Source organism: Condylura cristata, unplaced genomic scaffold (genome assembly GCF_000260355.1).
Source record: "Condylura cristata isolate star-nosed mole 26May11 unplaced genomic scaffold, ConCri1.0 scaffold00026, whole genome shotgun sequence".
Taxonomy (NCBI): Eukaryota; Metazoa; Chordata; class Mammalia; order Eulipotyphla; family Talpidae; genus Condylura; species Condylura cristata.
The window spans coordinates 15,623,707-15,650,177 of record NW_004567127.1 but is presented as its reverse complement, the minus strand read 5'-3'; the positions used below and the strand labels follow the sequence as shown (position 1 = coordinate 15,650,177).

Sequence of the window (26,471 nt, the reverse complement as noted above, 5' to 3'; positions counted from 1 at the left end):
TTGCATAAACTTTTAGAATTATTGTATTTGCTGCATAAATTGACCCCTTCTTCATTATACCATGATCCCTTTTTATCCGTAGTAGTATCTTTTGCTTTGAATCTTACATTGTTTGATGTTAATGTAGTCATCCCAGTGTTCTCTGGATTAGTGTTCCCATAAGCTTACCACCCCTTCTACTTTCAGCTTGTTTCTTTGTAGGTAGCACAAATATACCTCTTTTAATCCAACTTGACATATTTAATATTAATTGGGATACTTTAACCATTAATATTAAATGTTTTTATTAATAAAATTGGACTTAATCTAGCATCTTTCTAGTTGTTCTGTCACATTAAGCCTTTGCTCCTTTTTCCTCCTTTTCTGCTTTATTTTGGATTGAGTATATAAATTTATTTACTTTTTAATGACTTCATTTTGTCCTGGTTTGCTTGTTCACTATAAACCTTTTCTTAGTGTTCTTTAAAAGGGAAAGGGGTTAATAGAAAATGTCTTGAACTAAACAATATATCTTTAAGACTTAAATAATGTTACTGTATGATATAAACACATACTATATTAGAACTTTGGAGCAAAGATAGAAAATCTATATTTCTCTGCTCCCAGTTTGTGTGTTGAAGTCATTCCTTTTTATTTTACCTTTGTCACTGCATGTATGTGTGTGTGTGTAAATACATATACATATACATATATGTATATAATGTATATGTAGCCATATATACAAGATCACATATATAATACCATTGTTACTGCTTTTGTTTAAACTTTTGATTATATATATATATATATTTTTTTAAAGATTTATTTATTTGTACATACAGAACTGGGGTACAGGCCAGAGGCTCAGGGGCGGTGAGAGGCTTCACCAAAGACAGAGTGGGGTACAGAACAGGCAGACAGACGAAGTACACTGCTGAGGGGAGCAGCGGGCGGGTCAGGAGAGGTCTGCCACGCCATGTGGTCACCTCTGGGGCAGGCGGGAATCGAACTCATGCGGAAGCGGCTTTAGATTCTCAATGCTGTGCTTTAACCCGCTGCGCCACCAGGGAGGGCCCTAAACTTTTGATTATATTTTAAAGTGTATAGAATTTAAAGTTTAAAAATATGCTTGCCAATTTATTTCCTATTTCTGTTGTTCTTTTGTCCTTTGTTTATATTCATACTACAATCTGGTGTCATTTTTCTTCTGCCTGCATGGTTTTCTTTTAGCACTTCTTTTATTACATATTTATGCTTACTTTGTTTTGTTGATTACTTATTTTGTTTTTTGTGTTTCTGAAAAGGTTTGTATTTTGCTTAATATTTGAAAGCTATTTTTGCTAGATTGACATTTTTTCTTTCACTACTTTAAAAGTGTTGATCCATCGTTTTACAATGCTTCTAACAGAATATCAACTGTAATATCTTCTAGGAATGTGTCCATCACATTCTTTAACATTTGTCAAAGATGAATAGGTATATAAAGAATTTAAGACATCATTCAATAAATAAAAGAAACATATATGGAAAAACTTAAACATATTCAGTTATAAAATAGATCAATATGGCAAATTACCAAATTAAAAATGAAAAGCAGTGCATGTTTGAAAAGTCTAGCAGGAAATTAGAACTCTGTAGACTAAAATAACAGATTAAAAAAAACCCAGAAATTTCAGAAACAAAAGTTCAATATAAAAATGAAGAACTTAGTGGGTAGTGTCCTAGCAGGAACATAGTACAGCCAAAGACAACATTTTTGCACTAGACGGTCATTTGGAGCAAATTATGAGAAATACAGATAGAAAAACCAAAAAAAGATTGAAAAATGGAGAAGGGTATATATACTTTTTGCCCAGAAAAAAGTGCAGATTTGGAACATTAAACGTAGGCAGGATAAGGAAAATACAAATTGCATATTAAAGCTTTTAGCACAGTGACTAGATAAATTACTAACAGCTCTAAAATTTTCTTCTGCAGTATCTTACTTTTCTGGTGAAGAAGTGGATGCTCTCATTTACATTGCAGGGGGAGTGTGCACTGCCACTACTGTGGGTTCACACCAAAGGTGAAGCTAGATTAGATGAGCAAGAAGCATTAAACAAAGATGAAGTTTTAAAACCATTCTTAAAAGATTTTAAATAAGCAGAGGTTGAACAAAGCTAAGTAATGTTAAACAAAACAGAAAACACTTAAAATACTGATCGGGACTTTATTACCTTTCTGGTGAGTGTTCCGAGCTTGTGTCCATGTCCAGGATTCATGTGGCACATAAGTAGGTCAGGAAACAGACTCTTCCAAGAAGATCCATGTCTAGAACTGGACAGGACACAGATAATACCAAAGTGTAGCCAAACACTTAGAAATAGTGTATAATGTAGCCACACAAATCTAACCCCATTATAATATCTTTAAAATGATTTCTAACAGTCTTAAAAAAAACATTTCCTGGCCCTCCCTGGTGGCACAGCGGGTTAAAGCACAGCACTAAGAAGCTAAAGCCACTTCCGCATAAGTTCAATCCACACCTGCCCCGGAGGTGATCCACATGGTGTGGCAGACCTCTCCTGGCCCGCCTGCTGCTCCCCTCAGCAGTGTACTTCATCGATCTGCCTGTTCTGCTCCCCACTCTGTCTTTGATGAATCCTCTCACAGCATTTGCACCTCTGGCCTTTACTCCAGTTCTGTATGCATAAGTAAATAAATCTTTAAAAATAAAGAATTTTCTTTGGGCACAGAGAACATGGTAAGATCATCAAATGGGAGTCAAGCATTTGTTTAAAATAACAACTGCAGTGTTTCTTTAGTTTGGGGTATCATAAAGAATGTAATTGGGAATAGAAAAATCTATACTATACAGTAAGAACTAATGTACATTATCACATGACAACTTATAATGTCTTCAAAATAATGATTTCAACTTTCACTTCTGCACTAGAAAATGTTAAAAAAAAAAAAAGCCTTTAGCCAGATGTAACTAAGGGAATGGTTTTGTTTCTAGTTCTAATTATATTCCGTTTCCTTGTTCATGATGCACCTAATTCTTTTCTAGATGCTGCAAAGGTCTTCTCTGATGGTTGTTTCCTAATACTGGCTCTATTATTATTATTAATAACATTTATGCAAATTTAATTGTTGTTGTCTTCTTTATGATTGTTCAGAAGTTTCATTTTCTAGCCCAGATTATCATCTGAACAGCTTTCACACCTTCATCCCTTCATATTATCCTATAATGGTGAAACTCAAGAATGAATAAATATAATAGAAATAATTCCTGGAATCAGTCTATTAATATCTAACCCTTATAAACTAAACTTTTTTTTTTAAGATTTATTTATTTATGCATACAGAACTGGGATACAGTTCTGGACCAGAGGAGCAGAGGCTGTGGGAGAGACAGAGTAGGAAGCAAAACAGGCAGATCGACAAAGTACACTGCTGAGGGAGCAGTGGGTGAGATACACGAGGTCTGCTTGGCCATGTGGATCACCTCTGGGGCAGGGATTGAACACACACTGACGTGTCTGTGGCTAGCTTGCGGTGCTGTGTTCTAACCCTTTGCCCCACCATAGAGGACCTAAACTAAACTTTTTAATCATTGGATTACCAAACACAAAAATAGGATGCTGATTTCCTAAATAAAAACACCTTGAAGGATGGTGTTATCTTTCTCTCATTTTTTGCATTTCTATTACTAAACACAATGTGGTGTGGAGGAGCTAATCAATCAATGTTGAATAAAGGAAAAAATGAATAAATGAAACAACCCTTTATCAATTTTGAAAAGTATAATCAATGTGCTTATATATTTTGTTTTTTCAGCTGTAGAAACGCAAGATGAAGCTTATTCTGTGCAGTTCTAAAAACTGCAGTATTATTAATGTGCTCTATATGTATTCTTAGATATTAAAATTCACACTGTAACACACATGGTGGATTCAAAGCATTTTAGGGAGTCATATCAGCTCATTTTGATAGTCGCACTATATTTTATTCAGTGAAGGCTATAATTTCCAACAATCTCATTCCTATTTTCATAGCCTAAGATACAGATAGGATGTGAATGGTGTCAACTCATTAACTGCCGTTTTTTTAACCCAACTAATTCTTTTCTTGGATTTAATTCAACTGGAATTTCAACAAAATAGAAAAATACTGATTTGAGTTTTCATTTTGATTTAAATTAAAACTATTCCAAATGAGACTTCTGTTCTGGATTTGATTCAACTCTCCCAGCTCAAGGATAAGTATTAATTTTAGTTTAGTAATTTTGAATTGAATCTCAGATAGAAAGCAATTTCAGAGTACTTGTCTGATGATTTTTTTTTGTATGAACATGCTTTCTTTTTTTTTTCCCTAATAGACAAAAGTAAAAATTCTTTATAAAAATCTAACATGCCTGAGTATTTCCATGAATTTTGTTCTGCTTAGAATATGTATTGATTTCTTCAGAATACAATTCTTAGCTTTTGTTGAGAAAAAAAAATCAACATTATATTTAATACAGGATATTTCAGGACTGGTAGAAAGACCTTATATTGCAGATATGTCCTTGCACTATAGCAAAAATGAATTGACTATACAGCCTTTGTAGATGTTCCTCTTTACAAAGCACTATTTCTAAAATTAAAAAAAAATGATGGAAATGGAATAAAATAGCAACCTGCATTGCTGAACAATTTCCATAGTTCTCTAGTAGATTGTTACTGAAAAATTTTATAGAACATTTTGTTACTTATTCTGTAGCTGTGCTATTTTATTTTAATTTAGTACTGTCATGTGAATGATAAGCAGTCAAGGCTGAAAATTTCCTGCTTTGCAATTCTCTGAATGTTAATAATTATACTAATTAGCAATTCACAACAAACAGGTCTCAGTCACATTGAATCATTTCTACCACACTCACCACAATTTTAACATCATGAGTAAATTTCATGCTACTGTTGTCTTAGAAATGCTCTTCCATGAACAAAACTCCTCCCTAAATCCATTCAGGTCTGAAAGAAAGCACAGATCAGTGGGATGTAAACAAAAACAAAAAATTATCTTCTCTTTAAGGAAGACATTTCTATCTTCAATTCACATCCTTTAATTATCTATCAAATGAGTGAGGCCTCTCGTATTCAGTTTAATGTGGATCATTCAACCATCTAACTTAGCAAAAAATAACTGCCTGAAAAATTCACTAGCATATACCATATTGGGGAAACAATTCTCATATGGCTGGAAGCTGGAATGGCCAAATAATTTAGTCTTTAACAGCTAAAATTCTGAAATAACTAGATGAAATGTTCTCCTTTCACTTGTATAGCTGGATAACTCCGACCCATCCTATGCAATATAGAACTGTCACTATATCTTGAAAAAACTTTTGATTACTTTCCCCACCACACCACCCCTTCACCTAGACCTAGATCACTGTACCTATTTTCTCCCACTCCGGCCTATGTTCATCTTAGTAAGTTACAGTTTTGGCTGTTTCAACACTGCTTTTATAAATCTTGCTTTTCCTTTTCTTTTTAGTATTTTGAACTTTTTGAGATCTACCACTGTCTCCTCAGTAGCCAGCAAACTCCTCGTACAGAGGTAGGTGCACAGTGGTTATTGCATGAATTTGAAAGTCAAATATAACTTGACCATTGTCTTCCATTAATTTATTCATCACTTATCACACAAATATTTGAGTGCCTGCTATGTGCCGGGAGGATATTATACCATTTATGGAGATAACACCGTGGGTGGCATGTGAACTTAGGTGAATTTAGAATGATTCAGTATTTCTACACTCTGATCTGTCCCCTTCAAGTATACTGCCCACCTGCACTTACAACATACATATGTTAGTCTTTATTTTTTTAATGGGAAAGTGAAACTAATTTCATTGCACCCATTTAATTAGAGCTCCGGTGTTGATTAAGAAAGACAATGTGGGCCTTCCTGGTGGCAAGGGGTTAAGTCCCAGTGCTATCACCAATAATGCCTGAGTTTGATCCCCCACTAGGGAGCCAACCCATATGTGGTGCAACAGACCTCTCCCGACCCACCCACTGCTCCCCTCAACAGTGTGTTTCAGTAGATCTGCCTGTTCAGCTCCCCACTCTGTCTCTGGTGAACCCTCTCAATCCCCACATCTCTAGCCAGTTCCATGAAAAAAGAAATGACATTAAAAAAGAGACAGATGATGCAGCACCTCCCCTCCTGACCTGTCCAAAGCATGCATGCTGTTTAAATTCCCCAACAATTGATGGTCAGACCTTTGTTCAGCACTCACCATGGGCCTGGGCCTCACTTTTAGTGCTTGGGAAACAGCAAGAAAAAAGCAGCACTATTACAGAGCTTATGAAAGTCTAGTTACTACAGCAAGCATTTTACAAATGCTTATTTTTCTCCTTTTGAACAGCCTTATTAAAATATAATTGGTTATGACAAATTGTGCATGTTAAAAAAGTAAACTTTTAAAGTCAACTTAAGACAATGGGCATATGCATCGTGACAGAAATTTTCCTATGCCACTTAGCATGTCCTCCTTCAGACCCTCCAGGATGCCCCATTCCTTTTCATACTCCTTAGTCCTCACTTAATCATTGTTCTACTTCCTACATTATTAATACTTTGAATTTTCTAGAATTTCATAAAAATAGAATCAGAGTGTGTTTTCACTCTATATAGTTATTTTGTGATTCATCCATGTTCATGATACATGTCAGTGGTTCCTTCCTGTTACTTATTGAACAGTTTTCCACAGTATCAATATAATGAGATTTATTTATCCTTCATTTCTTATTAGGTAGCTTTTTTTTTTTCATTATGCAGTAATTATAACTAAAGCTATCTAGTTCTTTCATGAAGTAAATATGCTTTTATTTCTTTTGGTTAAATCCTTAGAAGTAGAATGGCTAAGTCATATGGCAGGTGTAAGATTTTTAAGAAAATGAATAGTAGTGGGACTATGGGTGTGTGACTGTGGTAGTAACATATATTTGAAGAGATGTGAACTATACTTCTGAATCATGTAATGTTATAAAGTTACCTCAGTGAAAAAATAAAATAAATGAGAAACTGCCAAAGGGTTTTGTAGAATGGTCCAACATTTGTATTCCTGCCAAATAGGAGATTTTCAGTTGCTCTATGTGTTTGCTAACACTTGCCCATTTCAGACTTTGAAATTTAAGTCATTGTATCAAGGATGTAATAGAAACTCAGTGTGGCTTTCATTTGCATACCTTAATGAGTAATGATGTTGAATGCTTTTATGCTAATTGTTTTCTGTCTGTAGAGTTTTTTTTCTTTGTGTAAAATGAATAATTGGCATTAATTTTTATTAGTTTGGGATAGTTTTTTTTTTTTTTAACTTATTTCCCTACAGATAGGGTGTAATCTCTGTGGCTCTCCACCACCACAGCACCCATGATCCACCACAGCACCCATGATCCATCCATCTTCCCTGATTTAACCCTTCCCTCTCCCCCTCTCCTTCTGTGACTTATGGTCAGCATGCAAGTTTTGTCTTTTTCTTGACCATTTGTTCAGTGTCTCTGTAATCCCCACATAAGCAAAAACATCCTATACCTATTTTTTTTCCCTCTGACTTATTTTACTTAGCACGGCTCCTTCCACATTGCCTCAGATGGCGTGAGTTTATCTTTTCTTTGATCACTGAGTAATATTTCACAGTGTATATGTACCACATTTTCTTTATCCTCTCGTCTGTTTAGGCACATTTATGTTGCTTTCATATCTTAGCTATTCTAAGTAGTGCTGTGGTATAGTTTTAGCTATTTCATATGATGGTTTGATGTATCATGATATGTGTGTGCTATAATATGATTACCATAATTACTACTTAACATGCCTCACCACCCATACTTTCACCCCCACCCTTCTCCCTCTACTAACCTCAGATATAGTGTCATATTTATAGGGGTTTTTTTGGTATTATTTCTCTCTATATATTTTTCTTATTCTTTTTTCTCTCTATAGTCTACATATGAGTTAAAGCATATAACATTTGCCTTTCTCCTTCTGACTTATTTTGCTTAGAATAATCCCCTCCAATTCCACCCATATTGTCACAAATGGCAAGAGTTCATCTCTGTTACAGTTTAGTAGTATTCTCCTGTGTAGATATACTGTGTTTTCTTAAGCCACTGCTCTCTAAATGGGTATTTAGTTTGTTTCCATACTTGGCGGTTGTAAACAATTTTGTAATAAACATAGAAATACATATCTCCCTCTGTGTTCGTGAATTTGTATTCTACAAGTAGATATAAGAACTGGGGTATAGGCCAAAGATGTGGGATAAGGCAGTGGTGGTGAGAGAGTTCACCAGAAATAGAGTGGGGAGCAATTGAATGGCTAGATTGAAATACACTGCTGAGGGGAGCAGCAGGCAAGACAGGAGAGGTCTACTGCTCCCTGGCCAGGGATCAAACTCATGTTGCAGTGGCTGTAGGTTGCTTCAGGGTGCTGCACTTTAACCTATTGTACCACCAGGGAGGGCCCCATATGATCTATTTTTTTTTTTTATTTTGAGAAACCTCCATACTCTTTTCCATAAGGCTGAGCCAGTCTACCCTCCTGCAACAGGGTATGAGGGTTTCTCTTTCTTCATACTCGCACCAATCCTTGTTTAGTTTTGTTTTTGCTTTTTGATATGGGCCTTTCTCACTGGAATGAGATACTATCTCAGTGAGGTTTTGATTTCCCTAGTGATAAGTGATGTTGAACATTTTTTCATGTGCCTCTTGGCTTTGAAGAAGTGTCTGTTTAGATTTTCTACCCATTATTTGATTGAGTTTTTTTTTTTTTCCTTTTTGTTGAATTGCATGAGTTCTCTGTAGTCCAAGGATATTAACTTTGTATGGGGCAAATGATGTGCAAGTAATTTCTTCCACTCTGTAGGGTGTCTTCCTGTTTTAATGATAGTTTCTTTTGCTTTACAGAAATTTTTTGTTGTTTGTTTGCTATTAACTCATTCACTTATTTTTGTTTTTCTTTATCTTGTCATTTAGTCCTGAAAGACATCCACAAAATCAATGTCCTGGTGTGTCTTGTCTATGTTTTCTTCTATGTAATTAATGGTTTCCAGTCATATATCCAAGTCTTTAATCCATTTTGAGTTCACTTTTGTATATGATGTAAGAGAGTATTCTACTTTCATTTTTCCAACTCTCCTTTTTGAAAATTAATTTTTGCCCATATTTTTCTATTATAAATACCATTGCATTGAAATTCCTTATAACTATCTGAATTTTCTGATAATTTCAGTAGAACAAATTATAATTATTGTCACCTTACCACCACCCAAAAATAGAGAGGTACTAGGTACAATAATTTTTGAAGATTGCCTTCCTTGGGTGGGACTTCAGACTGAACAGACGAGGTTCACTGCTAGAGATAGATGAGATGAGGTGAATGACAAGCTGCCTGTTTGACAGTTTTATTACAGAGTTCCTCGTCCTTTACAGAGAGTTGTATAGAGTTGAAATTTGCTTGCTCTGTTATACATTATTTTACTTTTAGTGTTCTTTTGACTATTCCTAGGTCATTTGTCTGTTCTTTTCCATCAGATTACAAATGATGTGATGACCAGGGATATTAGCAAATAAAGTGTTTTCAAAAGGAAATAACTTATAAGAGCTTTCTATTAGGATTTTCCTTTACTGATATCATCAGTCAGAGACTTTTTCATTAAGCTGAGATTGCTGTATTTTAACAAACCTAATGATTTTTGTCTGCTATTTACCGTGCACTTGGCATGGCACAAATTTTTAATTATAACTACAATTTTAAAGGGAGGGCTAGGCCCTCCCTGGTGGTGCAGTGGGTAAGGATGCAGCACTGCAAGCTGGCTGCAGTTGCTTCAGGGCAAGTTCTTTTCCCTAGCCCTGGAGGTGACCCACATGACGTGGCAGACCTTTCCTGGCCCACCCACTGCTCCCCTCAGCAGTGTACTGCATCAGTCTGCCTGTTCTGTTCCCCACTCTGTCTCTGGTGAATTCTCTCACTGCCCTGCACTATGGCTGTACTCCAGTTCCGTATGCATAAATAAATAAATGAACCTTAAAAAGAAAGAAAGAAAAAATCAAGCTTAAAAAAAAAAAAGAGGAGGGCTAATGTGCAGCAATGAAATAACTTGGCAGAAACAAGTCATATAACTTACATTTTGAAAAAGAACTTTTGGTTCAACAAATATTTTCATGAAAAGTTGTCATCAAGATATATATCTGCAAAAATAGTATAAATCACCAAAGGGCCAAAATTAATAAATTTGCACGTGGTTATTTCTTATCTATGAACATAAAGCTGCTAATTATGGTGCTGATCCATTCTTTGAAATTAATGCAAAAAAAATGTTCTGTGCAGGATGGATTTTTAAACATTGTTGAAGATTTTATCACAATTGCATTGATGAATAAGCTATAATTTAAGGAATATGAGCTTTCTGGGGGATGGAAGAATCTTTAAAGAATTCTAAGGCATTGGCTGACACCTGCAAACATGTGCCATGTTCTTTAATACAACTTATTGTTATTGTCCATCTTTATTATTGAGAAAAAAAAAAGAAATGCTGGGATGAAATGTGTTTGCAACATAGTCCCAAGGTACAGGTTCAGTTCAATAATTCAAATCTATGAACAAAAAAGCAGAGCTCTTCCTAGGTACATTAATTATACTTCCACTAGGTTTTAAAATGAAGGAGTTATGTAGACTTCTTTCCTTAATTCAACAATTTTCTAAGAGGTCACAAAGAGCTTTGTCTGTCCTGTAGTATTTTTGAGGGAAAATGTGTTTTAATAAGTAAAATTATTTCTCAAGAGCTTGAGGACTTGACACTGATAGACCACAGCTGAAGATGCTCAGCTCTGTCGGAACCTTTTGCATTAGTTCATATCCTCAGGAGTTTTGGACTGTCAGTGCTGAAGGGTTTGAAATTGGGAAATATATTACTCAAGTTTGCCCATTAAAATATTGGAGGAAAAAAGTATCGAAGTTGCAACTGTGACATGCAGTATGTGACATCCGAAAAATGCTGTGAATTTCAGGGGTTGTCTGAGCATAGAATCATGTGATGTGACAAGTGCAGGCAATACTTTATTTTTGGGAGGGGGTGAACAGCTGATTTAACAGGAGGAGAAAAGTCCATGAAAAAGCATCAGTGCATAAATTGCTCCTGCCCTGAATGCAACGCTATGAATCCTTTGATGCCAAGAGTCAAATTTTGTCAGAAATGGAATACGCTCTGACACTCTCTGCCAGGTAGACAGACACCAAAAACAATGACATTAAATGATATTCATGCTCTGATCAATTTATGAAAGCAAGGCTATTCAAAATTATTATTGGCGTGGGACTTCCCTGTTTAAATCACCAAACTTCATAGTCACAGTCACGTATTTTGCTGTTTTGACTGCTTACCATCATTTATATTGGACACATCATTCTAATATGCTATCCTGTTTGATATTTTAAATATTAAAAAATCTTTCAGAGAAGACAATGATATTAATGGTGATTTTACTTGCCAGTGAATGTAGAATTACTGAGAATAATAATCCTGTTCAAACAGTTTCAGTGACATTTTAATGCACTCAATATATAAAGTGATTTTAAAATAATTCAAAGCACAGCACTTGTTGCCAGGAGTCTTGAAGTGTTTCATGAACACCAATCTCAATTTTTTCCCTTATGTATCAGAAAAAGGTAAACAGTTAACCCTTGTCTCTCTTGCATTATTTTTAATATCCAGTTGTCCTCAAGCTCTGTGAGAAAATCACTAGTAACAGACTAAAAGCCAAAAAGAACCCTATACAATTGAGTGTGGATCACATTTTGTTAAATAGTCTCCAAAACATAAAGCAAAAAATGAGTAAGGAGGTTCTGCAAATATATAATTTCACCTGTAAAAACATTCCTTAGGGAGATTCATCTATTTCTCTCTCATTTGTGGTCAAGATAAATGTTTCTTTCTTGTACATCCTTGGTAGAATGCCCTTGTTAAATTAATAATTCCTTATGTTTGCTAAACTCCATGACATAGACATGGGGTGTCAGCTGTATTATATAATTTGGTCTTCACAGCCTTTATATAAGTAGACCAGATAACGATACCCCGAGCAGAACCTGATTCCCAGGGGAAGACTTCTCAGCTCACCTACAAACTGGAGGTTGGGGAATGCGAATGGTTGTTTGAAATGTCATGGTAGTGCTTCCTGGTGGTGCTCATCAGAGAGTGTAATTCAGATTGTCTGCTATCCAGCTCCTGTCAAGAGCCCAGCTGAGATGGTGAGAGAATAAATTTCTGGAGATCAATTTTTCAGTATGTGACAAAAGGTTTAAAAATGCTCCAACACTTTGACATAGCAATTCCAGTTCTAGTAATTTATCATAAATGTGTGCAAAGATTCACATTCAATGATGAGTGCTTTTATAAACAGGGAAATTTTTTAATCTAAAAATGTTTAAATTAAGAAAATCACTTTGATGTAGATATGCATACCTTGTATATGTGAGTATAATAAAAATCGTATTTTATGATACCATTAATTGATTAGGCATCGTATTTCTGATACAGTCATAAACAAAAAAAATGGACATAAAAGTAGTCTGTATAATTCAGTTGCATTTTTGAAAGAAAAAGGTGCACTTTATGCTTGAAAAAATATTAGCTAGATACATAAAGCAACATACAAACAGTTACGACTGGGTGGTATGACTAGAGATAGTTTATTTCCCTTTTGATTTAATCTGTGTGTGTGTGTGTGTGTGTGTGTGTATAGTATGTATTATTTCTATAATTAAAGTTCAAATGTCTATGCAGGAAAAAACTTGGTAAAAGAAGTAATGCTCACAGAAAATGACATCAGAAATATGTTATTCAGACATTTCTTTAATCATCCCAACTTCAAACCTCGTGTTAAGTTACAACACATAAAAGTGACATCAAATAATATTAACCATTTTAAATATCACTTTCTTATTTGCAGTTTTAGTCAAGTAATTGTTGAAGCTGTTATTCATTAAGTTGTTTGATTTTTTTATAAACTCATAAATGATAAATTATTTTTAAATTTTAATTATGGAAAAGGGTTGTCTTTCAAATTTGGAATGTTTCCATCTAGGTTTAAGAAGATGAGGGAAAGTTAACATGAGCCCATTTTGATTTTTTCTTTCTCACCAGGTGCCAAGAAGATGTATACAATATTTAAAAATAAACCTCAGTCCTTCTATAACCCTTGTGGTTTTAGTCTTGTTAAATTACTTTCTTCATTATATCCTTGCTTTTTAATTTCAATCTGTACATTATTAAATACAATTATTTTGTTGAAAATCTCCTTGTTTTTGGAAAAAATAGTCTAAATGTAAAATAGATAATAATCCCCCAAAGTGAATGAAAGGACCATTTTTTAAATTGTTTATCTGCAAAAATAGAAACAATTCCTAGCTTTGTAGCTATTGTGATACAGTGGAAATTTTCGAGTGTAGTGTTAAAAAGCCTTTATTTAAAACCCCAGAAACACCACACATGGTCTCTGTGACACTGGAGAAGTCATAGTTTCTCAGGATCTTTTACCCTTATTAGAAATTTTTAGAGTAATACCCAGGAGTGATAGTTACTGTTTGTTCTCATCCTCAAGAGCTATTTCTAACTCCTTCATCCTTGCCAGGCTTCCCATTAGAGTTTGTAAAGTGTTAACTGTTAACCTTCCAGGTGTCCTTTGTGGTTAGGTTGATTATGTGACTGTCACATCTCTTGGGAAGATTTTTTTCTTCCTGATTACAGAAGAAAATTCTGTTTGTTTCCCTCCTTTATGAGCATCTGCTCCAGCTACCTGTTTCCAGCTTTGTTTTGCCTAGGGCTATGAGAAGCATTTTGCAAATACAAGATGACAAGCTTGAGAATGAAAAGTCAACATGCCTCACGTGGTAGAGGGAAAAGATGGAGGGAGCCTGGGTTCTTGATCCTTCTCTAAGCCACTGATGCACGACCAACAAGCAGTCTGGACTTACTCCTCTATGTAGGAATACGCTCCAGTTTGTTTAAATAACTGCTATCCCAGCTCTCTTCTATCTGGACTGAATGACTCTAGCTAATAATAAATATCATAGACTTGTGAGAATGAAATGAAATGAAAAATTGCATGTGTAATTGCTTCATGCACTGTAGATAACTAGACCTGTCATTATTTAGAGAGGCAATATAGAACAATGGAAAAGCCATAGGACTTGGGCTGAGACAGACTTAGGGGTGAATGCTAGCTATTCACATTATTAGACTATTCCTAAAGAAATAACCTAACCTTCTGTGTACCTATTATATATTCTATAAAATGGAGGTAATAAGTATCTCAGAAAGTTGTAACGATTGAAGGAGATAAGGTATGGGAAGGTTTTGTCATAGGACTTGATATTACTTGCTAAATAAATGTTGGTTTGAAAAGAAAAAATATGCTTGAAAAAATATTGGTGAGATGCATGCAACAATGTGTGAATAGCTATCTGAGTGGTAAGGTTAGAGGTGGCATATGTCCTTACTTGAAATTAGCAAGTACATGGGATATGTGGTCCACCCTGAATAGAAGGGGCTTCCTCTTACTGAGTCACTGACTCAGAAACTTTATATCACAATAAAGTACTTACGACCAAACAGTATTTCAGAATGCTTTATTAAAAAAAGTAGTAGAGGCCCTCCCTGGTGGCGCGCAGGTTAAAGCACAGCACTGAGAAGCTAAAGCCACTTCCGCATGAGTTCGATCCGAGCCTGCCCTGGAGGTGACCACATGGCGTGGCAGACCTCTCCTGACCCTCCCGCTGCTCCCCTCAGCAGTGTACTTCGTTGATCTGCCTGTTCTGCTCCCCACTCTGTCTCTGGTGAAGCCTCTCGCCACCCCTGAGCCTCTGGCCTGTACCCCAGTTCTGTATGCACAATAAATAAATCTTAAAAAAAAAAAAAGTAGTAGAAATAATTGGATCACTTACCAAGTGTCATAAACCAGGCACTATCCTAACAATTTCACATATATTGACTTTTATTTTTTTAAAATCTTTATGTATTTTTTTTAAGATTTATTTATTTGTATATACAGAACTGGGGTACAGGCCAAAGGCTCAGGGGTGGCGAGAGGCTTCACCAGAGACAGAGTGGGGAGCAGAACAGGCAGATGGACGAAGTACACTGCTGAGGGGAGCAGCTGGCGGGTCAGGAGAGGTCTGCCACGCCATGTGGTCACCTCCAGGGTGGGCAGGATCGAACTCACGTGGAAGTGGCTTTAGCTTCTCAGCGCAGTGCTTTAACCTGCTGCGCCACCAGGGGAGGCCCAGTTTTATGTATTTATGCATCTAGAACTGGGGTACAGGCCAGAGGTGCAGAGGCAGTGAGAGGATTCACCAGACACAGTGGGCAGCAGAGCAGGCTGACTGACGAAGTACACTGCTGAGGGGAGCAGTGGGCGGAGAGGTCTGCCTCGCCAAGTGGATCACCTCTGGAGCTGGAGTGGAACTCATTTGAAGTGGCTTTAGCTTCTTAATGCTGTGCTTTAACCCACTGTGCCACCAGGGAGGACTGACTTTTATTTTTTTTTTAAAGATTTATTCATTTATGCATACAGAACTGGGGTGCAGGCCAGAGGTGCAGGAGTGGTGAGAGACAGAATAGGGAGCAGGACAGGCAGATTGACGAAGTACACTGCTAAGGGGATCAGCGGGCAAAACAGGAGAGGTCCGCCACGCCATGTGGGTCACCTCCTTAGCTGGAGATTGAACTCGTGCTGAAGCAGCTGTGACTAGCTTCCTAGTACTGTGCCTTTAACCTGTTGTGCCACCAGGGAGGGCCCTATATTGACTTTTTAAAATATTTACTTATTTATGCACACAGAACTGGAGTACAGGCCAGAGGTACAAAGGTGGTGAGAGGATTCACCAGAGATAGAGTGGGGAGCAGAACAGGCAGATCAATAAAGTACACTGCTGAGGGGAACAGCAGGCGAGACAAAAGAGGTCTGCCTCGCCATGTGGGTCACCTCTGGGGTGGGGATCGAACTCAGTATGAAGTGGCTTTAGTTTCTTAGAGCTGTGCTTTAACCCACTGTGCCACCAGGGAAGGCCCTATATTGACTTTTAACAGAAGTTCTGTGTGTTATTTACCTCACTATTCAGATGAGGAAAAAGCAGTATAGAGAGTTTAAGAAATTATGCAGTCAGCATTTCAATTGAGGCAGTCTGGCTCCAGAACCTATACTACTAAGCTTTAGATTATATTACGTCTTCTGATAAAATTGTTAGCAGATTGCACTTTGTCTTCTATCTGCACATGGAGAGGTTTAAATCTAAGTGATCCCTGCTTGCAGGTCAGGCTTTGCACAAAAAAAGACAGCATAAGTTCTCTTTTAGTGGAATTTTTAGGAAAAGCATTTATCTAGGAAATATAGGGGTGTTTCAGTTTCAGTCATTTCTATAAAAATGACTATATCTTTATGGAGATGAATGATATGAGATTTCTATTATGATATCCAAAAATTCCATAGAATAAGCTGATTTTTCAGCTAGGTATTAATCTATGTGAAGTAAAGAGTGTGAGTAATTATGGAATTACTTGAAATGAATATAATGGTTTCACTCTCCTTCTGGTTTGTCTTTCCTATGTGGTAGAAGTAAGAAAATTAAAATATACCATACCCAGGTTTCATTACCATTGAACGTGTAGATGCGAGTGAGACTCTTGTTAATTATATGCTATGGAAAACATGCAATAAGGAAAGACAGACCTTCATGCCACTTGGCAGTTTCTACTGACTGGTGCGATGCATGTACCCGGGGAGTTGGTCGTGGGTCCCATTGTTTCCTACTCCCTGTTCTGTGCCTTTGCTCTGGAAAGAATGGTCTCATAGGTTTCCTGGGTGAAAATATTTCTTTGGGAGAATGTAGCAGATGTGATTAAGGACTTGTAGCCTTTACATTGTGGGGTGCTGAGACATGTGGCAGCTAATTAAACTGTAGGGTCTGATATGAAAGTTTCAGTGAGGAGAGAGACTACAAGAGTTGTTCCAAGTGGTTCACTGAGCTGCCAAGAATCAAAGTGCCATATCAAAAGGAATATGACAGAATCCTAGCCATCTAGAAGAAAAATACCACAGCTGTAAGCTCAATAGACTGGTACCAGAAGTCAGCTTAAGTCCCGAGATGGTGCTAGCTAGTCTACTTGAGCAAGCATCTGGTTCATGGGAACCCATTGGCATATGTCAGGCTGAGTGAGGAGGTGACAAGATGCTGAACTCCACATGACATCTTAACCCAGAAGAGCACAGGAAGACACTGGCGAACTCCAAGACAAGACGTTCTAACCTAAGTGATTTGAATATTGCCTTAAATATGTTTAAATTATTACATCAAAATTTACTAGATAAGATGAAATTTAGACTCCACTCCCATCTGATTCTCAGTCGGTGAGTTACAAGAGTCATCAGAACAGGTGAAGGGTATAAAATAACTACATTTTCCCCCCTGTTTAAGTGAAGAAAGGATTACCTTTCTGATTTTATAATATAAATTCTATTTGGTTTACTTTGATATGTACAGCCCTAATTTCCTGCTCCCAATACAGGAAGTAGGCAATCCACCAAGTGGCAATTTTTCATAGGTTAAATAGGATGTGTTCTTGTCAATTGTTAGGAGAGAGAGTTCTGGGAAGGGGAAACAAAGCAATATTTCAGTCGATCTTGCTAAGATATAACGACATAGTTTTATTATTTTATAACTTTGCAGAATATTCACAAACCCAGACTAGGCCATAAATTCATATTTATGCACAATGACAATAAAGTTACATCAGCATTGAGTTGGAATAAATCTGTGTACCTGGTCAACATGAATAATCAACTTACTATATATTTCGTGGTTGTCACTGCTACCATACCACCTTAACCATAATTGACACAGCTCAACAATTTATTTTAGATTTATTTTATTTATTCATGCCTATAGTAACTGGGGTATAAGCCAGCGAGGATTCATCAGAGCAGAGTGGGGAGCAGAACAGGCAGATACACTGAAGTGTAATGCAGTGGCCAGGTCAGCAGAGGTCCACTTCATCATGTGGGTCAGCTCCCTGGCCTGGGATCCAATCCATATGCGGTGTCTGCAGATAGCTTGATAGAGCTGAGACTTAGCCCCTGTTCCACCAAGAAGGCCCACAGTTGAACAATTTTAAGATACCATATATAGTCCACAGACCTACCTGGAGCAGGGAAGCATTAAATATTCACTTAGCCTTCCGGGCTCCCAAGTAGCAGATGAAGTCCCCCAACCTCATTTATTATTTTAAATGTCTGTATTGGATGTGGATATGTTCTTTTTCTTAAGGTATTAATTGTTTTCTAGTTAGTAAAAAAAAAATGATTTTACTATTGATTACAGAAAAAAAAAGAACTACTCGCATTGCATTTTAAAGATATATTTTTGCCTTTCCTTTAGCATTTCATTCCTATTCAGTTTAATACACTTATAAAAGTGATAGTTTTTTTTTTTCCTTTTCCTTTTGAGATGCAAATAATAATTTAAAAAAAGCTTCATTACTTATGTTAGTGGACGCTATAAGGATATTACCATGCAACGTCACCTATGGCACCATCAGGAACATCTCAGTGATTCAGCAATTAACCCATAGTGTTGCTGAATATAGTGGACTTGTATGTGGTTAGAGCTGTTTGAACATGAGTTTTTCTTTAAAGATTTATTTATTTATGCATACAGAACTGGGGTACAGGCCAGAGGTGCAGGGGCGGTGAGAGGCTACACCAGAGACAGAGTGGGAAGCAGAACAGGCTGATTAACGAAGTACACTGCTGAGAAGAGCAGTGGGTGGGTCAGGAGAGGTCTGCCGGGCGCCATGTGGGTCACCTCCCAGGCGGGAATCGAACTCATGCTGAAGTGGCTTTCACTTCTCAATGTTGTGCTTTAACCCATTGGCCACCAGAGAGGGCCCTTGAACATGAATTTAATTGCTGTTTCTAATCTTGCAATCTTGATCCCATTTCCCTGTGAATCAATAATCTGGAAGAATATTATAAGAAATCTGATCTTTCACAAAAGTGTTATTTAAAAAATTCTAAATGACTATTACTGAAGAACTGTGTCAGTGTTGAGTCTTATTTTCCTACAGGCTAATAATAGTGGGATTTTGTTGTGCTTAGAAATATCAGAATAGGGTATCTCATTGTTTATGAGTCCCTTCACTGCCGATTGACTGAGAGTCCTGAGTATTCTGATTTGCGCTTGTTTTATTCTGTCAGCTATTCATCACCAGTCTAAAACAATGGTGACCTCCTGACTTTCATTCATAGTCTGCCCTAGGTATTCAACGGCAACAGTCGTCATAAGGCTTCAGTTCTCAGTGGTCTCAGGAGTCTCATATATAGCATAAGCAAGAATTAGAGGAGGGGCTATGCTTCCCTCCCCTCCCCCCTTAATGAGGGATGGAGCTGAGTCATCCCCCCCCAAAAGGTGTGTCTATATTCCCATATTGTACTAAATTACCAAATAGGAAAAAAATAATTCTCCTTGTAGTTCCATCTTAAAATTGAAAGATATGTATTCATTTACTGATATTTAATATGTAGGTTGTCTTTGTTTTCATATCCTCTTCTTTTTTGATTTAGGTGAGTTGGTCACCTGTCACTAAGAAAAAGGTTTCTTAAGAAAGAGAAGTACTTCTACAATTTGTAAGAGGGAAGCTTTGCATTCTCATTTGTTGACTCACACTCAGTTTATTCCAGGTTTATAGTTTATGTGTACCAGGTTTTATAGATATATAGTGTATTAGCTCAAATGAATACTAATTTTTACAATACTTTGTAGTAAGATGCTTAGTAACCATCAAAATTTTACCAATTATATTGTGACAAAATATTTTAAAAGCCTGCTGACTTTTATTACCATCAATTCGTTTTGCTATTCTTAAACCTCAATGTAACCTTAAAATAGCTGCTAGAAATATTCTATATCTAAACCTGAAACAATTCTATAGTTAAATATACTATAGTTCAAATGCATATGCTCAATTACTATATGTATGCTATACATGCGTATAATAAAATTATCTCAAAATAATAAAAAAACAGATCTATCAGATTTAAAGAAAAGTTATTAAACTTCCTTTCACAAAAGAAAAAATATTTCAAGTTTATGGAAGCTTTCTATATGATTGTTTGTCATGCTTAATATGCCATGTAATTGATGTTACACACACATACACAGAGATCCTTTCCCATCTACAACATTTTGACTTTTTCATAATAAGTGATCACCAGCAAAGAGGACAAATAACAACAGTTTGGGATACTATGAAGAAAAATGACTTTGAGAGTCTACAAGGTTATTTAAACTCTTACTACTGTCCTCAGTCTACAAAATGGGGGGAAATGCCCATCATGCTTTTATAAGGATGAAATAAAATTAATGTTTAAAACACCTTAGTGTAGTATGTATTCAATAAATGTTAACCTGTTAGTAGGTGCTGTTTGGGTAAACCAAATGGAAATGAAGGGAAAGGGATTTATAAAACATTTATATTTGCAGAGATTTCAGGAACTCATAGACAGTAGTCACAACTACTTCACTGAGAGTTTGGTTGTTGCTGCTTTGTGCTAGTAACTTTTTGGTGAGCTATTCATCAGACATAAATTACTTCAGACTTTACTTGGATAGAGTAGGGGACTCCATAGTGAAGGGGATCAATAGATGGGGGTGGCCAGAGGCTTTAGTGCTGGGCCGATTTAATGGCTCTTGGAAAGAGTTGTATTAAAAGCTTTTAGGGGAAAGCTCCCTGTTGCTGCTTTTTGTACTCTGTCTAGTACCTTAATGAATGCTGCTATAAAGAGTGTTTTATCTCTGGGTTATGAGCCCGGGTTTGGCTGTTGGTGCTCTCAGAAGGATTTTATCTGTCTTGGGAGAAGATTTTATAAAGGGAAGACAAACTCAAGTGGAAATATGATTTTTATGTGATGAGTACTAACCTGAAGAAATAAATAGCAATCACTGGTATTAAATCCCCAAATCAGAGATTTTGAATTGATTAAAAAATGTACACCATTTATTCAGAAGAATTTGACACCAAATTCTGATAAGTATAATTATCTTTATGTTGTAGCAGCATTTTGGACTGAAATATGGATCTGTGCTTTTGAATACTGAAAAGAACTTTGGGATAATAACCTAAAACCCTAGCAAGGCTGTGTGTTTTCTTCAAGGTCACTCATACCTATTAAATCTCAAGGCTTCCTCTTCAGATTTACCTGATATATTATTTAAATTTGATGTCATTTTTAAAATAGGGTGATAATGTTGTACCATAGATTTATACCAACATAACTTCCTGATTTCTTAGTGTGGGATAAAATTCTTAAAAGTAGAGCAAGAAGGTACTAACCTTTATACATATCTATATATGTATACAATGCCACATGTATAGTATAAAATTTGATTCTAAAGGATTTTTCTATCTTGTCTTTGTTTATTTTTCTGGGCTGTTTTTATGATTGTATACATATGTGGGGTAAGCACATTAACAATGATCATTTAGAGTCCCCTTTGTTACCCACTTACGATGAAGCTTAGGAAGGTTGGGAATAGAAGTAGAGTATTGAATGCATTGAAAATGTTCCTATTCTTTCTTTTCCTATGAGTTGTTTCAAAAAGCATAAATTGAAGAGCCATTAGCAGAAGCAACCCAGTTAAATTCTTTGGTTGAAATGGATTTTAGAGCAATGAATTGTGTGCATATAAATTGAAATTCTTCTTTAACTTAGTCAAATATTTTTATTTCTATTGAGTTTTACTAATAGCCTGCACAAATCCAAACCTTATCTATAAAGGTTAAACATAACATTTCAAAATATCCTTCATTTAAAATATCTATTTATGAAAAATTGGATATGATTTTTAGAATATTACCATAGCAATATATTTCACTGCAGTGTTTTAATACAGTGACTACTTCACTTTGATTTTTTATTTTGCCTTTTTAACTGTCATTACCCTATAGAAAGCTAACTGTAACATCATCATTTTGAAAATTTGTTTATTTATTAATTTTATTTATTTACTTGTTAAATTATATACATTTCTACTGAGTGTTATGATCTTTGAGTAAGACCTGACAAATGAGTAAACAATGACTGCTTTTGCTGCTTTTGCTAATTCACAGTCGGTGTGCAGATTGCTTGGTCAGTGAAATAAAGAGTATGACAAAGATGGAATTTGGGTAGCTTCAAACCAGTGTACTGGACTGAATGCATATAGTAGACTGATTTAGAAACAGTTAAATTTTGGCCCAACCCATGCACAATGAGTTGAAGCTCAGAACTATTAAGCTCTCTGCAGCCCACTACAGTAGATGTTTGATCCCCAACCAGTGAAGTGACTCTGCTGACCTGCCTTCTGCTCCCCTCAGAAGTGTATTTTGGTCCACCAGACTGTTCTGTTCCTCACTCTGTCTCTGGTGGATTCTCTCACCACCCTCCACACTGCTGGCCTGCACCCCAGTTCTTGTATGCATAAAAAAGTAAATCTTTAAATAAAAAAGAAATAGTTAAATTTTTGTTTTCCATTTATAAACTTACATGTCAATTTTAGGATATTCATCCATATTTTTAGTAAATAAGTGTATAAATTTTATCTTTTGCACATAAAATAAGAAATGTTTAAAATATCTAAGGACACACTGCTTAGTGCCAGTCTTAAAAAATTAATATTTTCCCATGTCAACATGTAGTCTATCATTTCATTTTTAATAACTATTAATTCCACCATTAATTAGATATCACATAATTCTTTTTTACCAGTTCTTCACAATTGGTTAGTTATGGAGTTTTTAACCCTTAATATATCATAAGTAATATTCCAATGAAAATTTCACAGGTAAACCTGATTCTTTCCTCAATAAAAAAATACTAGAAAAACTGAAATAGTTAGTTATGAGTATTTGAAGCATCCTGCATACCTAGTCAAACATTTTTCCACAATTGTGCATTATATAAGCACCCAGGTTCTTTATCTTTTTTAAGTCTTTTCAATATTTGAAGACTAAACCAATAGCGTCTTAAATTGTATTTGTGTGACTATAAATGAGATAGAATGTTTCATTTTACTTGGCCATTTGTACTGTTCAGCAGTTTATTACCACTACTGTCCTTTACCCACATCCTGTTTCATTTGTAAAGGTTAATATTTTATAAAATAATTCACTATATTAACATTGTGAACCTTTTACCTTTTATGTCTAGGATTAAACAAATATATGAGAATGACTCGACCTGTCAAGTATTCAGAAAAGGAAAGCCATCGTGCTCCAGAAGCAGAAAGGTAGCTGCGAGGCAGAGCAGAGGCCATGCTGGCTGAGGCGGAGGCAGGTGGGCAGTGATGGGAGTGGTTTTCAGGGTACCGTGTGTGTCACCAGACTTGCCTTCCAGCTGCAACGGAAAGACAGTCTGTGAACAGCCATTATTGAGCTAACCTTTGTCTTGACTCTGATGACACAAAGCATATTCTAGAATTCAAAATTCCATGCCTATGTTTCGGATTAATTGGTATTCTACTTTACACTTCTTATGTATTGTAAGAAACCTCATGCTGAGAATCAATGTAGGAATTGGTTTCTGGTCATTGATAGATCTCTGGTGCTTGTTAAAATCTAAGGCAACCTCTCTGTAGAGATACTTTAAAAACCAAGATGCATGAAGTTCCCATAGTAGCCACATGTTTTGCATAAGATAAGCTAATATGAAAAAAAGTCACAAAACATGCTATGAAGAAATCTACTATGAAGATTTATAAAAATAAGTAAATTAGCTAATTGCAAAACTTTAAAAAATAAAATAATACTATACATAAAGTATATTATATTATGACAGAATATAGAAGTAAGTGTATACAAAATTAAAAAGGAGAGAAAGTGAAAGAAGAAAATAGATAAAACTTTGAACAATGTCTTGGAAGATAAATGGAAATTAAAAGTTTGAGGGGAATGTATAATAGAACTATTAATTAAAATAATGAAAGTTTTACTCTATAAACAAGATAAAAATGAAAATGAATCCCATTCTAATGGGAATAAAAAAATAAATAATGAGTCATTGAAATACACAGATCAATTCATCAGAAAAATGTAATAGTACTGAGCCTGTAGTTATCTCAGAAAATTTCAGTAAAAAGTAAGCATTTGTACTACTAGCAGTCATTACCTCTGTTTTTTTTACTTCTTTTTCCTATTTATTACTTATTTTTTCATTAATATCAACTATTGTTCAGAAGTGTATATCATTATTATACTGAGCAGTTAATATTCAATTCATAGTTATTTTTGACCTGGCAGCAAAAATAAAAATTTGGTAGTCACTTATTTTCTGATTTTTATTTATTTATTTATTTATTTTAAAAGATTTATTTATTTGTTCATACAGAACTGGGGTACAGGCCAGAGATGTGGAGGGTGAGAGGATTCACCAGAGACAGAGTGGGGAGCAGAACAGCCTGACTGACGAAGAACACTGTTGAGAGGAGCAGCGGGCTGGTCAGGAGAGGTCTGCCACACCATGTGGTCACCTCCAGGGCAGGCGGGGATTGAACTCATGCGGAAGTGGCTTTAGCTTCTTAGTGTTGTGCTTTAACCCGCTGCGCCACCAGGGAGGGCCTCTGATTTTTATTTTTAAGATATGGACTATTAAACTCAATTTCCCAAATGTTAACCTAAAGTAGAAACATTTTCTTTGCTCTATTTCTTAACAAATAACATATTACATATAGGTGTGTCTTTTTAATCATAAAACAATATAAGTTCATTAATTTTAGGATAGTTTTTTTGTATTGATGAATATTTTCATACCAACTCACTTGATTGTCAAGTACAAAACATAGTGTGTCTTACATATTTTTTAAAGATTTATTTATTTTTGCTTACAGAACTGGGGTACAGGCCAGAGGTGTGGTGAGTGACAGGATTCAGCAGCAACAGAGTGGGGAGCAGAATAGGCAGATAAACAAAGTACACTGCTGAGGGGAGCAGCGGGTGGACCAAAAGAGGTCTACCATGCCATGTGGGTCAGCTCCCTGGCCAGGGATCAAACTTGTGCTGCAGTGGCTTTGTAGAGCTTCCTAATTCAGTCCTTTAACCCATTGTGCCAACAGGGAAAGCCTGTGTGTTTTATATTTTAAGTAAAAGTTAATGATTTAAAAAAAAAATTATATTTTATTAATATTTATTATGTGGTATACACTGTTCCAGGCATTATGAGAAACACACATATAAAACATTGTTTTACATGTTTATAAAGTTGTGAATCAGTAATGAAAATCCTTGGGCATTTGATTATCTTTAGCATGATAATCAAAAACCAAAAATAAAAAGTAGGATGATTAACCTCCAACATGCATTGAAAACTCCACTTAACTTCCCTTAAAAAATAAAAATAGAGTTTCTGGGCCCTCCCTGGTGGCGTGACGGTTTAAAGCACAGCACTATGAAGCTAGCTGCAGCTGCTTCAGCTTTAGTTTGATCGCTGACTAGGGAGCTGACCCACAAGGTGCAGCAGACCTCTCATGTCCTGCCTACCGCTCCCCTCAACAGTGTACTGATCTGCCTGTTCTGCTCCCCATTCTGTCTCTGGTAAATCTCTCAGCACCTCTGGTCTATACCCCAGTTCTGGATACATAAGTTAATAAATATTTTTAAAATGTTCATTTATATGCTATAATTTCGTTATAAAGTTCTTGTTCCTTACACGCAGAAAAACAACAGATACTTAACTCAAAGTATGGCATTAAATGCCTATAACAAAAAGAATAATATGTGGAAATTTTATAGTGAATTATGTATTTCCCTCTATCAAGTCACTTTTCTGATTTATTTGTACCTCCCTGATGCTTTTGTAAGGCCTGACTGGTTTTTCTTTCCTTGATTGATCAATTCTTTCTTAAGAGTACAAGATGGTGTCAGAATTGCCTCATTCAGGAAGTATGGTAGGGCCGGCTCCTCTCTTTCATATACACATCTAAATTGTTCTTTATTTAAGAATAGGTTTTCAAGTAAGATATTAAATTAGAATAATGGAATTGTAGAATTATAAGCCCTAATAGTGGTTATCACATTCAACTTCTTCATTTTGAAGATGTGGAAACTGAGGTTCAAGGAGGTTAAGTAATCTCCTGAGGGTGCTACAGATACATAGAAGCTTCCCTGGAACAGAAATCTCTCTCAGACAGCCTGGTTTGGACTTTTTCCACAACACAACACTGCAGATTTGTGGAAGCAGACTAAGAGCTTTTAAAATTAAAATTATGTTTGAGAAAAGAGGGAAGTAAGATTTTTTTATGTATTTCTCAGTTTTCTAGCTATCCTTACCTAACATAGTCTATTGTGAAAGTCATATAACATTAGTGTTCAATAAATTATCAGAGAGTCTCCAAGCCACTCAATCTTTGCGAAGTGAGAATTTGTCTCAGACATG

General features: G+C 35.8%; 1 protein-coding gene across 2 annotated transcripts in view; it reads left to right on the top strand.

Moving 5' to 3' along the window:
• SNX7 (sorting nexin 7) overlaps positions 1–26,471 on the top strand; it is a 506,430-nt gene that overhangs the window by 157,633 nt on the left and 322,326 nt on the right. For both annotated transcript variants that reach the window (XM_012730110.1, XM_012730108.1), the window contains exons 2-3: positions 5,500–5,562; positions 23,253–23,378. The gene's annotated coding sequence lies outside the window, so the exon portion shown is untranslated. The remainder of the gene's footprint in view (positions 1–5,499; positions 5,563–23,252; positions 23,379–26,471) is intronic.